This window comes from Equus caballus, chromosome 5 (assembly GCF_041296265.1).
Source record: "Equus caballus isolate H_3958 breed thoroughbred chromosome 5, TB-T2T, whole genome shotgun sequence".
In the NCBI taxonomy this organism is placed as follows: domain Eukaryota; kingdom Metazoa; phylum Chordata; class Mammalia; order Perissodactyla; family Equidae; genus Equus; species Equus caballus.
The window spans coordinates 27,106,127-27,119,056 of NC_091688.1; the positions used below are offsets into that span (position 1 = coordinate 27,106,127).

At 50.9% G+C, this 12,930-nt stretch overlaps 1 protein-coding gene across 2 annotated transcripts in view; it reads left to right on the plus strand.

The window, feature by feature from the left end:
- PLXNA2 (plexin A2) overlaps positions 1 to 12,930 on the plus strand; it is a 213,014-nt gene that overhangs the window by 11,966 nt on the left and 188,118 nt on the right. The window contains exon 2 of one of the 2 annotated variants that reach the window (XM_023640786.2): positions 5,834 to 5,895. The exons of the other annotated variant lie outside the window; for it this stretch is intronic. The gene's annotated coding sequence lies outside the window, so the exon portion shown is untranslated. The remainder of the gene's footprint in view (positions 1 to 5,833; positions 5,896 to 12,930) is intronic. 2 annotated transcript variants of the gene reach the window in all.

The following is a 12,930-nucleotide window of genomic DNA, read 5'->3' on the forward strand; positions in this document are numbered from 1 at the left end:
TGTTAAAAATAAAGAAAACAAGACAGCTTGTTTCATCGAAATAGAAGGGTTATTAAACAGCCCTGAATTAATCAGTGATCTGCCAGGGTTGAGAAGTAAAGAGCAGCAGGGTCTGGTAGAGAGCTGGGTGGAGGTGGGTGGGGAGAGACATCAGGTGGCAGGTAGGAGCTGCCTGCGCCCTCCTCTCGGGCTGGCCTCAGGGGCTGTGAAAATGTCCTGGTCTTCAGATGGGGAGTCGGCAGCTAATTTTCTGCCCCACAGATAATGGCAGGTTGGGTGGGGAGGGGTGTTGGCACCCCACCGTCTCTCCCCATAAAGTCCTGCTTCTGGACTCTTTCCATCTGCCACCACCTGCGCCAGCCCCTGGGGCTGCCGCCAGTCCTCAGCCCCTCCTCAGCCCTGCTTCCCACCAGCCAGGGCTGGGCAGGAGCCAAATGGCATTTGGTGGAGGGCCAGAAGCTCCCAGCCAGGCCTCTCCCTCTTTCACAGGGGGTGCCCAAGAACCCAGCTCTGCGATGACCCTCATTCCGGAAGAGAACTAACAGTATGCCACGAGTATGGCAGAGTCTCCCCTGCCTGGAGGCAGAGGATGATCTCTGGAGGGAGTGATGTCTCGGAGATGTCACTTAGTGGCACCTACAGCTCCAGGCAGCAGAGCAGCAGGGTGACATGTTTACCTCCGAGAACCCCAAGTTCAAGTCCTACCTCCACCTCTGGTACCTTTGCTGAACTATTTCACTTCAAATATGCCTAAGTCTTCTCACCTGTGAAATGCTGGTGCTGATGCTGCCCTCTCCCTCACAGGCCTGCATGAGGGGGTGCATTAATGGATAACGTACGTGAAATTCTCAGTGAACTGTAAAATCACTGCACAAATGCTAGTGTATGTTACAGTGGGATCCCTTGGGGCCTCAGAACCGACCATCAGAAGAAAGGCCATCCAGAGGGCATGGACTGGGTCTGGGACAAAAGTGGACTTGCTCCCACTGTGGCAGGGGTGTGGGAGGGAAGGCCATGGCTGAGCACATCTGTGTGCACATGTGCACCCATCCGGGTGTGCAACATGTTGGATCTTGAATCAATCACTCCAGGAGCATTTTCTTTGCTCTTTGACCTCAGCATTCTTTCTCCTCACCCCTCCCTCCCTCCTGCTTCCCTCCTGGCTGTTTACCCTTTTCCAGGCTCCTCTCTCACACCCCATTCATCATCAGGGGCCAGATTCTCACTCAGGGAGTTCTTTTCATCTCCTGCCCCAGGTCCCCCCACGCTGCACCCGCCTGCCATTCCCCCCTGCTTTCCCTCTAGCACATTCTTCTCCCTGTGTCAGCTTCTCTGATAATTTTCCCTTCACTTTCCCTCACAGTGGGGCTGGGGTCCTAGACTCCCGGAGCTGATAAGGCTGCGAGGGCCTCAAAAGTCTCTTCTCTCTTGCCCACTCATCGAGGGGCTGATGCCACTCCAGGTGTTTGGGGTCCCTCAGGCTGAGTACATGTGCATCTCGGCACAGACAAGCCCCTTCGTTGCACAGACTTCTGCCCAACCGCCCGCAGTCTCCCCAGGTCCCTTTTATCCAGCTCCACAGCACTTCCCCTGCTCAGTCTGTGTGAGTATGAACGTGCCTGTTAGTTAAGAGAGGCTGCCTGACAGCTCGGGATCTTTTCTGCAAGAGCTCAGAGTCTCAGACAAAGAGAGAAAAATAATAGAGACTGAAGGTGGGAAGGTACAGGGTGGGGACACAGCCTGCTTAAGAAGCTTCCTCATAAAAAGGAGTTACAGCTGTTTATTCGAAGGCTGGCTGTCGGTTCAGAAAAGCCCTGGACAGGAGGAGAGGCAGGGGAAAATAAGAAAGGGGAATTTCACCCGACATCTGGCCAGAGTCGGTATGGGAAGAGCCCCAAGAATGTGGAGCTCCAGCCGCAGGAACTGTCTTCAGCGTCGTCTCGTCCTCCTCCAATGGGCCAGCTTTCCTCTTTCCTCCCTCTCTCCTGCCAAGCGTGCCTGAATGAATCACCAAGAGCAGCAGAAGTGGCCCTTAAATTACCCTCAAGGCCATGAGAGGAGGTGGGCGATCATCTGGACAGCCTGGGGCCAAGGAGTGTGGGGAGAATGGCTAGCGGGGCCCAGCAGCACCCAGTTCCTTCCGAGAGGCCTGGGTCTTGGGATCTGGGAGCTGGATCACCACGTTCCACTGCAGGAGAATCACCCCTCACTTGGCTGAAACAGTGTTCTTAGCGTCATACAGGGAAGCTGTCACTGCAAAGGAGATGATGCCCTTGTCCAGTGTGTCTCCAAAAACAGAAACAAGAGTAATTGGTGTTTATTCAAAGCTGTAGAGTTTACAAAACACTTTCACATCCATTAACTCATTGATTCTCACCACAGCCCTGTGAGGTATCCTTTTATGGCTGAGGGAACTGAGGCTCTGAAAGGTTAAATAACATGTTCAAGGTCACTGAACTAGGAAGTGGAAGAGCAGGACTGAGCCCGGGTCTGTCTCCAAAGCCCATAGTCTTTTCTCTGCACCTGCTGCCTGGCAACACACACCATAGCGAGTTTGACCTCCTTATGGAAGAGCCTGTTCTGAAACCTTCCTAAGGGAATCTCACCCCACCCCACTCTGCTCTTGATCACTTTATGTTGCCAATTGGCCGTTTATTATTAAATGCTTTTTATGTGATCTATGATATTATACGATTTGTGGCTTTGGAGTTCTCTTGCCAAGACTTTTCCTGCACAAGCTGTCTGCATTGTGCATTCTTCAAAGGCAGAGCTAGTATCTTCTCATTCTTCTCCATCCTTCTCCCCATCTCATCCACCAACCCAATAGCATTTGCTCTTTGCCCGGTGGGTTCAAGATGAACAACAGCCATGATTCTTCCCATTTTACTCCTTTCTTCAGTACCTCCAAAAGATCACTTATGACAAATCATTGAGCCAAGTGTGTTAGTTTCAACCATGTCTTAGGGCAGACTAGTAGATGAGAAAAGCAAATGAGCATCCCCACCTCCTCTCTGCCTTGCTCCCCATCATTCAGCCTGAGGCCAGTATCATCATGCTAGCCCTGCACAGGATGCTGCAGAGCACGAGGTATTGTTGCTGCCCTCAAAGCGTCTCTAATTCAATGGGAAGATAGGACATAGTCCACACAGAAAAAGAGAGCCACACTGCAATGCAGTGTGTGCTAAAAACAGCAGTTTTTAATAGACTTTGGAGAGACAGGGTTGGGGGTGGGGAGGTCCTAGAGGCTTCATAAGGCTTTGAAGGATGGACAGGGTTTGAACAGAAAGAAGACAGGGGAGAGAGGTGTTTCAGGGAGGGGGACCACAGAAGTGAAACTGCGCAAGGTGTTCTGGGGACTCAACAAATGAACCAGTTTGTTGGGAGTGGAGTCACTCTGGGAGAGGTGGGAAGGGAGGCTGGGGAGAGACAGAAGGGTCAGCTTGAGGAGGACTTGAACTTGTGTGCCTAGCAGTCCATCCTTGAGTGTATCTGGACAATAGGAGGTGTTCTGTAGGTGGACGTCACATTCTGGCCATGTGCCTGGCAAAGTTAGACAAGGAGTCTGAAGCACAAGAAGTGAAGCAGTACAAGGCACCCCTGGCAGGATATCTGTGGCTGAATTTTAGCTGCCAGTGGCTTTCGCCGGCATCCGTCTCAGCGGATGGTTTCTGTGACTGTCTTACGTGCTCCCTTTTCAGGGAAGCAGCACCAGACTTGCTGGTCAAGAGGCCCATTCTTCTGAACTTTGGGGAACCCTGACTTCTGGAAATGCTCCTTGATCTGGCCTGAATGGTCGCTGTCCCAGATGCAGCGATGAAGTCCTAGAACACTTAGTGGCAGGCCATGGGAGCCATTGAGGACAGAAAGGCGGAGGGGTCTGCAAGAGGAACAGGGCGTGCTCTCACCTGGGGACTCCTCGGGGCCATTAAAATTTTTCTTCAAGAGGCGAAAGATGGGAACAGTTTCCGGGGAAAGTAAGTGGGTTCTTAGGGCCAGTCCGCTGCTTGAGAGCTCAAATGAATGCCTAGTGTTTTGTTTGGATTTTTTTCTTCCCCTCGTTTTTTTCCTCCCTTTCTCTCCCACTGCTGTGAATTGGGAGCTGTGTCATTGTTCTTTGAAAACATTACGGTTAATGGTAGCATAATATGCCTTTATGTGGAGTAACTGTAATTTATTTAACTATTTAATTGGACCCTTTCTACCCTGTGGCCTGCTGTCCTGCCCCGTTTCTACCTCAAATTTGTCCCTGGCTCTTCTGTGTACAGTAAGGATAGGATGTGAAGGCAGGAGATACATCTCCGGGCTCCTTGCAAAGGTCATTTGGAATTTCTCTGAAAGGTAACTGCGAGTAGCACACCACTTGCCACAAACCCCCGTGGACTCCCCCTTGTAACAGATAACTACAGCCCACACCACCCCCACCCCCAGCCCTGCTCCGTTATCAAAATGAGATGAGAGCCTCAAGTTTTGACCTTTAAAATAAAGTACTTCCCAGGTCTTACTTAACATGAGAGTGAGTCTTCCACAGACCAGTGATAAGAGACTTTGGTTGAAAAATAAATTTTCAATATCTAGGAATGTGGAATACTGGGGAAAGCATGGGCATCAGGAAGTTCTGCTTCCTAGCAGAATGATACCAGTCCAGTTCTTCAACCTTCCTGAGATTCCATTTTCTCATCTGTGAAATGGGGAGAATAATACCCATCTTGCAAGATAATCACAAAATTATCCATTGCATATGCCAAGAATTGAGCACAGTGTGCCGCGTAGCAGGTGGTTAATAAATAATAGTAATAGCTGCTCCTCTTTATTATTTGTGTTACAGGCAACAAATGGCAGTTGCTTTTGTTATGCTATTTATGGCCCTTAGGGTATGAGGTCTCCTAACATGACTCGGTTTAGCAAAGCCATATCCCCACTTTTATTCCCTTGCCTGCCTTTGGAAGGAGCCTGAGAATTCCTCTTCCTGTCCTTTAATCCCGTAATGCTTACCAGAACAGCAATGCCACTGCTAGGGTGGTGTGAGTAGGGTCCAGCTTAGAGTCAGGGGAGAAGTGAGGTGACCTTTATGAGCCTCCCATAGTGCAGAGGGCAGGCGCACTCCCAGGGCCTCCTGCTCCAGAAATTCTTTCTGTCCCAGGGGTGAGGTGGCCGTGGCAAGGCAGTGCCTCTCCCTAGCCGACCCCCAGAGGGGGTTGAAGAGGGCAGAGCCCACAGAAGAGAAGGGGAGGGGCGGCCGGGAAGGCAGCTGCTTGAAATTGATTGCTCTTGTAGTTTAGTTTATACCGTGGGCTCTCTCAGCGCTGCCCGGGTGGCGACCTTTAGATAATAAAGGGAATTCTGGGAGATTTCTGACAGGCCCATGACATATGGGGCAGGTCTGCAGGGTCAGGCGGTGTATCTCCCTGCTCCCGGCCCCAGGGTAATGAATCTTGTTTTGACTTTGCAAAGCCAGCCCAGCCAGTGCCCCAGAAAGGAGCTGCGCCCCCTCCCCTCCTCAACCCCTCAAATGAGTGCACGTCTTTGGATCCCTTCATAATTCAGGGAGACAACTCCAAACTTTTATAGCCTGTGAGAGGAGAGGACAAACACTGGATGTTTTGCTAAGGCCCTGGGAGAGCTGGTGTGGTTTCCAGGGCTCGATCAGAGCCCACTGGGAGACCTGGGAAGAAACCAACAGCAAAACCCTCCCTGGCGTGAAAAGGCAGTGGTCCTGGGACAGGCCGGAGGAGGAGCTAGGGTGGGGATGGAGGGAGACCATTCCCTGGGAGTCCCAAAATATCCCGTATGGTTCTTGGAGTCTGGCGAGTGACATACTGATTCTTCTGGGCAGGAGCAGAAGAGAGCAAGGGAGCCAAAAAGGAGGGGAACCACTCAGCAGGAAAACCCCAAGAGGTGAGAGATGGGCCAATCCCAATTCTAATGATCCCCCCCGGGGATAAAGCTGGGAGAGGCAGAGCCAGTGAGTTCTCTGGGCCACTGTTTGCAGCTGAATGAAAGAGGAAACAAATTGTGCTGCCTTCATTCCTCACGGAGATGTTAAGAGAACTGCTCTCTAAGTGTCTTGGCCTTGCGATGGCTTGTTCACACATGGGTGCTTGTGTGTGCATACACACACCACCATTTTCTTGAAAAGAACAATTCCTAAACCAAGATGTTAGAGTACCTTACTCCTCCCTGCTCTGTTAGTGCGCTAGGGCTGCTGTCTCAAAGTCCCACAGACTGGGGCCTTAGACAACAGCTCTGGAGGCCAAAGTCAAGGTGTGCTCAGGGTTGGTTCCTCCTGAGGGCCATGAAGGAAGGATCTGCTCCAGGCCTCTCTCCTTGGCTTGTAGACAGCCCTGTCTCTTCACATCATCTTCCTTCTGTGCCTGTCTGTCTCTGTGTCCAGATGTCTCCTTTTTATAAGGACACCAGCCTTTTGGGTTAGGGCCCACCCTAAAGACCTCATTTTAATTTAATTACCTCTGTAAATGTCCTGTCTCCAAATACATTCACCTCCAAATTCAGAGATACCAGTGGTTAGGGTTTCAACATAGGAATTTTGGGGGTACATGCTTTCACCTCTAACACCTGCCGTCCTGCCTTTCTTGCCAGGACCCAGCCCCTGCACTTGGCCCTGTCGCCCTGCGCCTGTCCCCCCTGCCGTCTGAGAGGTAGAGAGTCCATCGCTGTCACTCACTCGTGTGGGATCCAAGGGCTTTGTTCCCTCCCTTTGCCAGGGCACAGCTCCCGTTGCGCAGCCCCTCATTGCCTCACCACCTGGAACATGGGTACTTCCCTTACTGCTCATCTGGAATGTTCAGGCCTCCCCGAATAAGTTTCCTTGTCTTACTCCTTGCTTATCGGAGAGGGACCTGGTTTTTCCATCTGTGAAAAGAACTGCATATCATGACAAGTCAGGGATCTCCTTTCCCGTGGTGAGAGAAGGTGACTGGATAGACATTGTCACCAAAAGTTGTGTTGACACACCCTAGGAGGGCCACAGCAATGTCTGTCTCACCTTCTCAGGGAAGATGCCAAGAAGGCGTGGTAGGCAGAGGCCCATTTTCCTCCTCTGTCTCCCCTCACTTTCCTTCTCGCTCACTCGGGCGACGGGTAGCCACTTAGCTTCCCATAACAGCACAGAGTCTGGGGAAAAAATGACATTCGATTAATGAAGCAAACGCAGCTGGTATAGCAGTGACATCTAAATTGTTCCTTTGGTCCCGTTATTTTCTGTAGGAAATTCCCCCTCTCCCCACGCGTGCCCCCCCTTCTCTTAAATCGCGTGCATAAAATACGCTAATAACAATCTTCGGTGTCTGTGCATGAGTGACAGCTGAAATAAGAAAAAGACTAATCGTACCTCCTGCAGCCCTGTCACATGGAGATTAAATGAGTCTCTCTCCCACCCCCTCCCTGCTCGCCACCCCCTCTCCCCCTCTCTCTCATGGGCTCTTCTCAATGAGAATCATGGGCATTTGAATAATAATATTATAGACGCCATCAGGGTGACAGTGGGGAAAAAATCAGCTCAAACCCATGATTATTCCTTCAATCTAATAATTATTTAAATACCAGATAACTCCTTTCACTCTAATTGAGGCCTTTCAGCTGCCGGCATTACCCGGGGCTTTTGCCTTTGCCCTCTCCCTCACCTTGGGCTCCCCGACGTGCCTGGACTACCTCTGAGGTTGGTTTTCGACAGAGTAACGCTTGGAATGTTTGCATGTACAACCGCGCAAATGGCGTTATGACGAGTCCTTCAGGATCATTTCGCCCACAGGGGACAAGCTGGGGCCCCAGAATCATGGATTTAGACATTTTATCCTCATAGACTTTAATGCATAGAAATCTCAAACCAAAAGGAGCCCTCTGAGGTCATGGGGACCAATCCCCTGCCCCTGGGTAAACTTATTCCTAGACAGTTGTTGGGAAAATTCAATGTCAGAAAATTCCATAGTCTTCTTGGCAGTAGGCCCCATAGGATCCTCTCTAGACAGGATGTCCCACTTCATATGTCACTTTAGTCCCTTCTGCTGCATTTCTAACTCTTTGGGAAGAAGCTTCCTGTGCTTGGGCTAAATCTGAACTGTCTGTGAGGTTGTCTGTAGCTCAGAGGGATGTGGCACAGGACACGATAGCCCCCAAGTCACAATGTAGGTGCCATTCTTGGGTGTGACAACTGTGTGGGCCTGCCTGGGCCTAGAGCAGATCAGAGGGGGTCATTGTCCACAACACAGAAGGGAGCCATTCTGGCAGTGTCTCTTTCACAACCCCTGCCCCTTAATCCTCCACTTCCCTGTCAAGGCCAAGTGCAGGCTCACTTCTGCCCATCATGGGGCCACCATGATCAAAAGGCATCTTCTTTCCCCAAAACAGGGCAGCCTCGAGGCAGAACATAACTGATTCCCAGGACCCTTTTGCCTATGGTGCAGGAAGCACTAGACTTTTTGTCACAGGGTCTAGATTCTGATTGCAGCCTGTCCCCGACTCATTTTGGGTGACCTTGAACAATTTGGCTCTTTCTATGAGCTTTGCTTTTTTTCATCTTAAAAAAAAAAAGTAGGGGGCCAGCCCCCTTGCCAAGTGGTTAAAGTTCTGCACGCTCTGCTTCAGCGGCCCAGGGTTCACAGGTTTGGATCCCCGGCACAGACCTGCCCCATTCATCAGCCATGCTGTGGCAGCATCCCGCATACGAAATAGAAGAAGATTGGCACAGATGTTAGCTCAGGGCTAGTCTTCCCTAAGCAAAAAAAAATAGAGGAAGATTGGCAATGGATGTTAGTTCAGGGTGACTCTTCCTTAGCAAAAAAAAAAAAAAAAAGGTAGCAGATTAATCTTATAATCACCTTCAGCATTGGCCCTGAATTCCTGCTTTAAAGGCATCTCTAATTAGAAAGGAGAGCTGAGGAAGAGGACAGGTTTCCCTCTGCCATGGGGGAGGTAGGAGGTTGGGGTGAATCCTGGGAGCAGCTGCTACCTCCTCTGACGTCATAGCCCGCATTGCCATGCTTACCTTTTCTCTGTCACCATCTGGCTTCTCAGGACCCTGGCTGTGTGAGCCACCTAGTAGGTGCAGTCATAATAATGAGCACCTTTTGCTATTATTGTTAGGAAAAATATAGCCAAGATGGTGCTGGTGCTGGTGATGAGGGTGCAGGTGGTGGTGATGGAGGTGGTAACAGTGGTGATAGAATGCAGATAGTGGTTGTGGAGCTACAGATGGATCCAAGGGTGTGAGATCTACTCTCATGAGCTTTGACTCCATTTGGCAAAATCATATCTCGACTCTGACTCCTCTTCCTACCAGCTCCTTTTGCAATAGGGGAGGCCAAGTGAAAGCACAGAGGCATATGCGCCCAGATCTCCTGAAAAAGGCAACAGAGGGAGGAGAGAATCCTGCACTGAGCTGAACTGGAAATGCCTGATTGTCATTTCCTCCCTGCTCTGCCACTGACGCCTGCAGCAGTTGATCAGGAAGGTATTAGATGCCTTCACTGGCTGTCACCAACACCTGCCTCCTGAATCCTGATCGGGGAGATGGTGTCATCAGACCTTCCAAATAAAGTATTTAGTGACACTTGCTTCTCACAGAGGCAAGTGTGGCCTTTCCTTAGCATGGGGAGTGCTCTGAGTAAGATGTCCTGGCTCCCCGCCTTGGGTGAGCGTCCCAGAGCAGCATGTTCTGGTTTGAGACTTGGGGTAGGGGAGAGGAAAGCTGGGAGGAGAACAGAGACAAAGCAAGTTTTGGCTCTTGAGGATGCATGTGGCAAAGTGCTTCACAAACTAGGTGGAGAGGAGATGTCACAGAAAGAAAAAGGCCTTGTGATTAAGAGAAAACTCCTGAGGTTGACATTAGCAGAAAATTGGGGTTAGGAGGAAATGCTAGGTGTACAAAGTCATAGGCCTATGTTTGCTGGCTTCTACCAAATTGAGGATGCAAAGTTCATTCTGAGACAGATCATGGAATAGATGGAGGCGAAGACCTGGAAATATTGACAAATAAATTACTACTAATAAAAGCTGATGTATCTCGAACACTTAAAATGGGCCAGGCACTATTCTAAGTGCTTTATATGTATTAACCGATTTCATCATAATAATCCTATGGGGTAGAGGCCATTTTATACAGCTAGTGCAACAGCGAACAGAATGCCTAAGTACCTTGACCAAGTTTACAGAGCTATCAGCTCTGTTTGAATCTAAGCATCTAAATTCAGAGCCCATGCATTTAACCATTACACCACGCTGCCTCTCATCAAAGGTACAAAGGTGGGTGCCCTTCTGCTTCCCTCTGAACTTGGATAGGAGGCTTGATCCCTGCCAGCTGGGCCCTACTTTGGAACAGCTACCTGGTAACATCAGCCTTGGCATGGAAAGACAGAGCTATCAACTTGCTATTGAAGTCAGTTGTCCTTGTGAAAACCACACTCCCAGGGTGGAGTGCGAGCTTTCCCTGCTACCCCTGCACTCCCGGAGATCAGGCCTCCTCTTGACTCCAATGCACCAGTGCCTGCTACTCCCAGATGGGCGACCTTTGAGCCCTGTGGGGTGAATTCACTTGGCTGGTCACCAGGAGCAGTCTGTTCCAGAGTAGACGTGGATTGAGGAGTGAGAGGAAACGGCCCAGCTGTCATGGTCTTGAGAACTCCTGGCCTAACCAGCCTTAGCAGGTAGACAGAAGGACCTCAGCTGCTGTCTCAGTCACAGACTCTAGAAGCTGAAGGAAGCCAGCCTCAAGGGATCATTTCATCTGAGAGGAGAAATCTTACAAATCAGTTAATTCAAACACCCTTTATTTCAAGATCAAGAAACAGGCTCGGGAAGATGCTAGAGCAATCTGAAGCTGTATAACTCATCGATGACATAGGCAGGATTTGAATCCAGGGCTCCTGAGTCCCCCACTCTTCCTCTTGTCCTGGGGACTTCATGTCTTCTACCCACTAGGCCAGTTTTACCGCTCATAGTTCAACTCTCAGGATCCTGCACCTCCAGCAGCCTCCCTGCAAGCTGCAGAGAGGCTATGCTGGGACTTGTGCAGTAGTGTAATAGAGATGATCACCTTGGATCTATCCCCTTTCCACTGATGCTTGCTTCTCAGAATGAGCCCCTTCACAGGGTCAAGGTGGGCTTGGGATCAAAGGTCTCCCCACAGTGTTCATTCCCATGGAAGGAAAGATATGAGCAAAAGAGAAGTCAGGAGCTCTGGCAGGATTCCTGAAGTGCAGTCTCCTGGGGCGGCTTCAGTGATAATAATAACTAGCATAAGCTGAGCATTCACTGCGTGCCATTCCGTGCTAAGAGGTTTCCCTGCATTATCTCATTTACTCTGATGACAACCTGAGAGGTAGATACAGCAATTATCCCCATTCTGCCAGAAAGAGAGATGAGACTTGACTTGCCCAAGGTCCCAAATTTGTTCCCCGATTCTACCTAATAACAAAAGCCACCCACTATTCAAACTGTGTCTCTGGAGCAGATCGGGCAGGGAGGTGAGATGGCTGATCTTAACCTCACCCCATGTCCTTTGGTGTTATCTTTGCTACTAAGACCTTCTTCCTCCCCCTACGGGCTAAACGTATGTGTGGCATGTATGTTATGGAGAAGGCAGGAGCATCCTGTCCACAAACTCACTCCCAGAGGGTCTCAGAGAGCTCTTTCTAAAAGACAGAACCCCAAGCGCAGCAGCGAGGTGACAATTATGATCCTCCTCATGGCTCCTCGGGGGGACACATTGCCCTGCACCTGGGGCCAAAGGAGCTTTTCTTCCCGGAGACAGGGCCATGCACAGAACGGCCTCTTGCAGTTCCCTATCCAGCTGGGGAATGTGAGGATTCTGTTATTTCCTTTCCGCAGCTCCTCTTGAGGAATTTACGTCCTGCTACCGGCCCCAGGACATAACTAAAAATAACCCCTGGTTTTCAAACCGAAAGCTCTGGCTGTGGAGAGGCTTTGCCGGTGTGCGCGTGGGGCCGGAAGGGCTGTGTCGGAGCCTCTGAGGTCAGCCTGGGCCTCATGCTGCCGTTGCCTTCCTCTTTCCAAGGAAGCCTGGGGCCTCCTGAATCACCCCAGAACACCCTGGTGGAGCCTGGTTGGAGGAGAGCAGTCATGTAGGGCCACTTCTGGCACCATGGTGCCTGTCAGGGATGCAGAGTTGAGGAGGAGGAAGGAGAATTTCAAAAGATACAGAGCAAAGACTGTGGGGCTTCCCAAAGGGGCATCAGTTCTAATTCTCACCCAGTCCAGCCAGCGTGGGGGGTGGAAGGAGACAGGACTCTCCTAAGCTGCCTTGGAGCAAATTCTTCCTCCTTTTGGCTTGGGTGTTTCCACTGCTGCTGTCTCCTGTGCCCAGAGTTCTGCCTGGACTTGTCTGAGAAGGCTGCCAGACGATCTGTCCATCTGGAGAAAAAGAGTTCTCTGCTAGACAGCTCATGGCTCCCTCCTTCTGCTTCTGCCCACTGCCACCGCTGTCCCTCCCCATACGAATCAGGAGTAGTGCTGTTAGAGGGATGGGTCAGGCTCCATTCCCCCAGCCCCTGCCCAGGAGTCTCCAGAAGCTCTCCCAGGAGGCCCACCTTGCCCCTCTGGGCAGCTTCCTAGGAATATGGAAAAGCTGTAGAGCCTGGGGGTCTGGAGGGAGGGGAAGGAGCAAAGGAGTCTGGGCAGGAGACTTGCTGGGCTTCAGGTAGGGCAGGCTGAGGCCCACGTTGACATCATGGATCCTGACAGTCCCGGGGCACCAGCAGTGGTTGGAATGAGACTGACCTTCGACTCCTCTCCCTTTGCTCCTCCCTACGTGTTCCCAAACCCAGAACTCTTGCCCAGGTAGCTGAAGCTGGACTCGGATAACTGTCTCCATTAGCAAGGAGGCGGCTCCCCCTGTGCCCACCTGCCGAAAAGCACAAGCTGAAGCAATCTCCCCAGGACCTGGCCGCCCGCTCACTG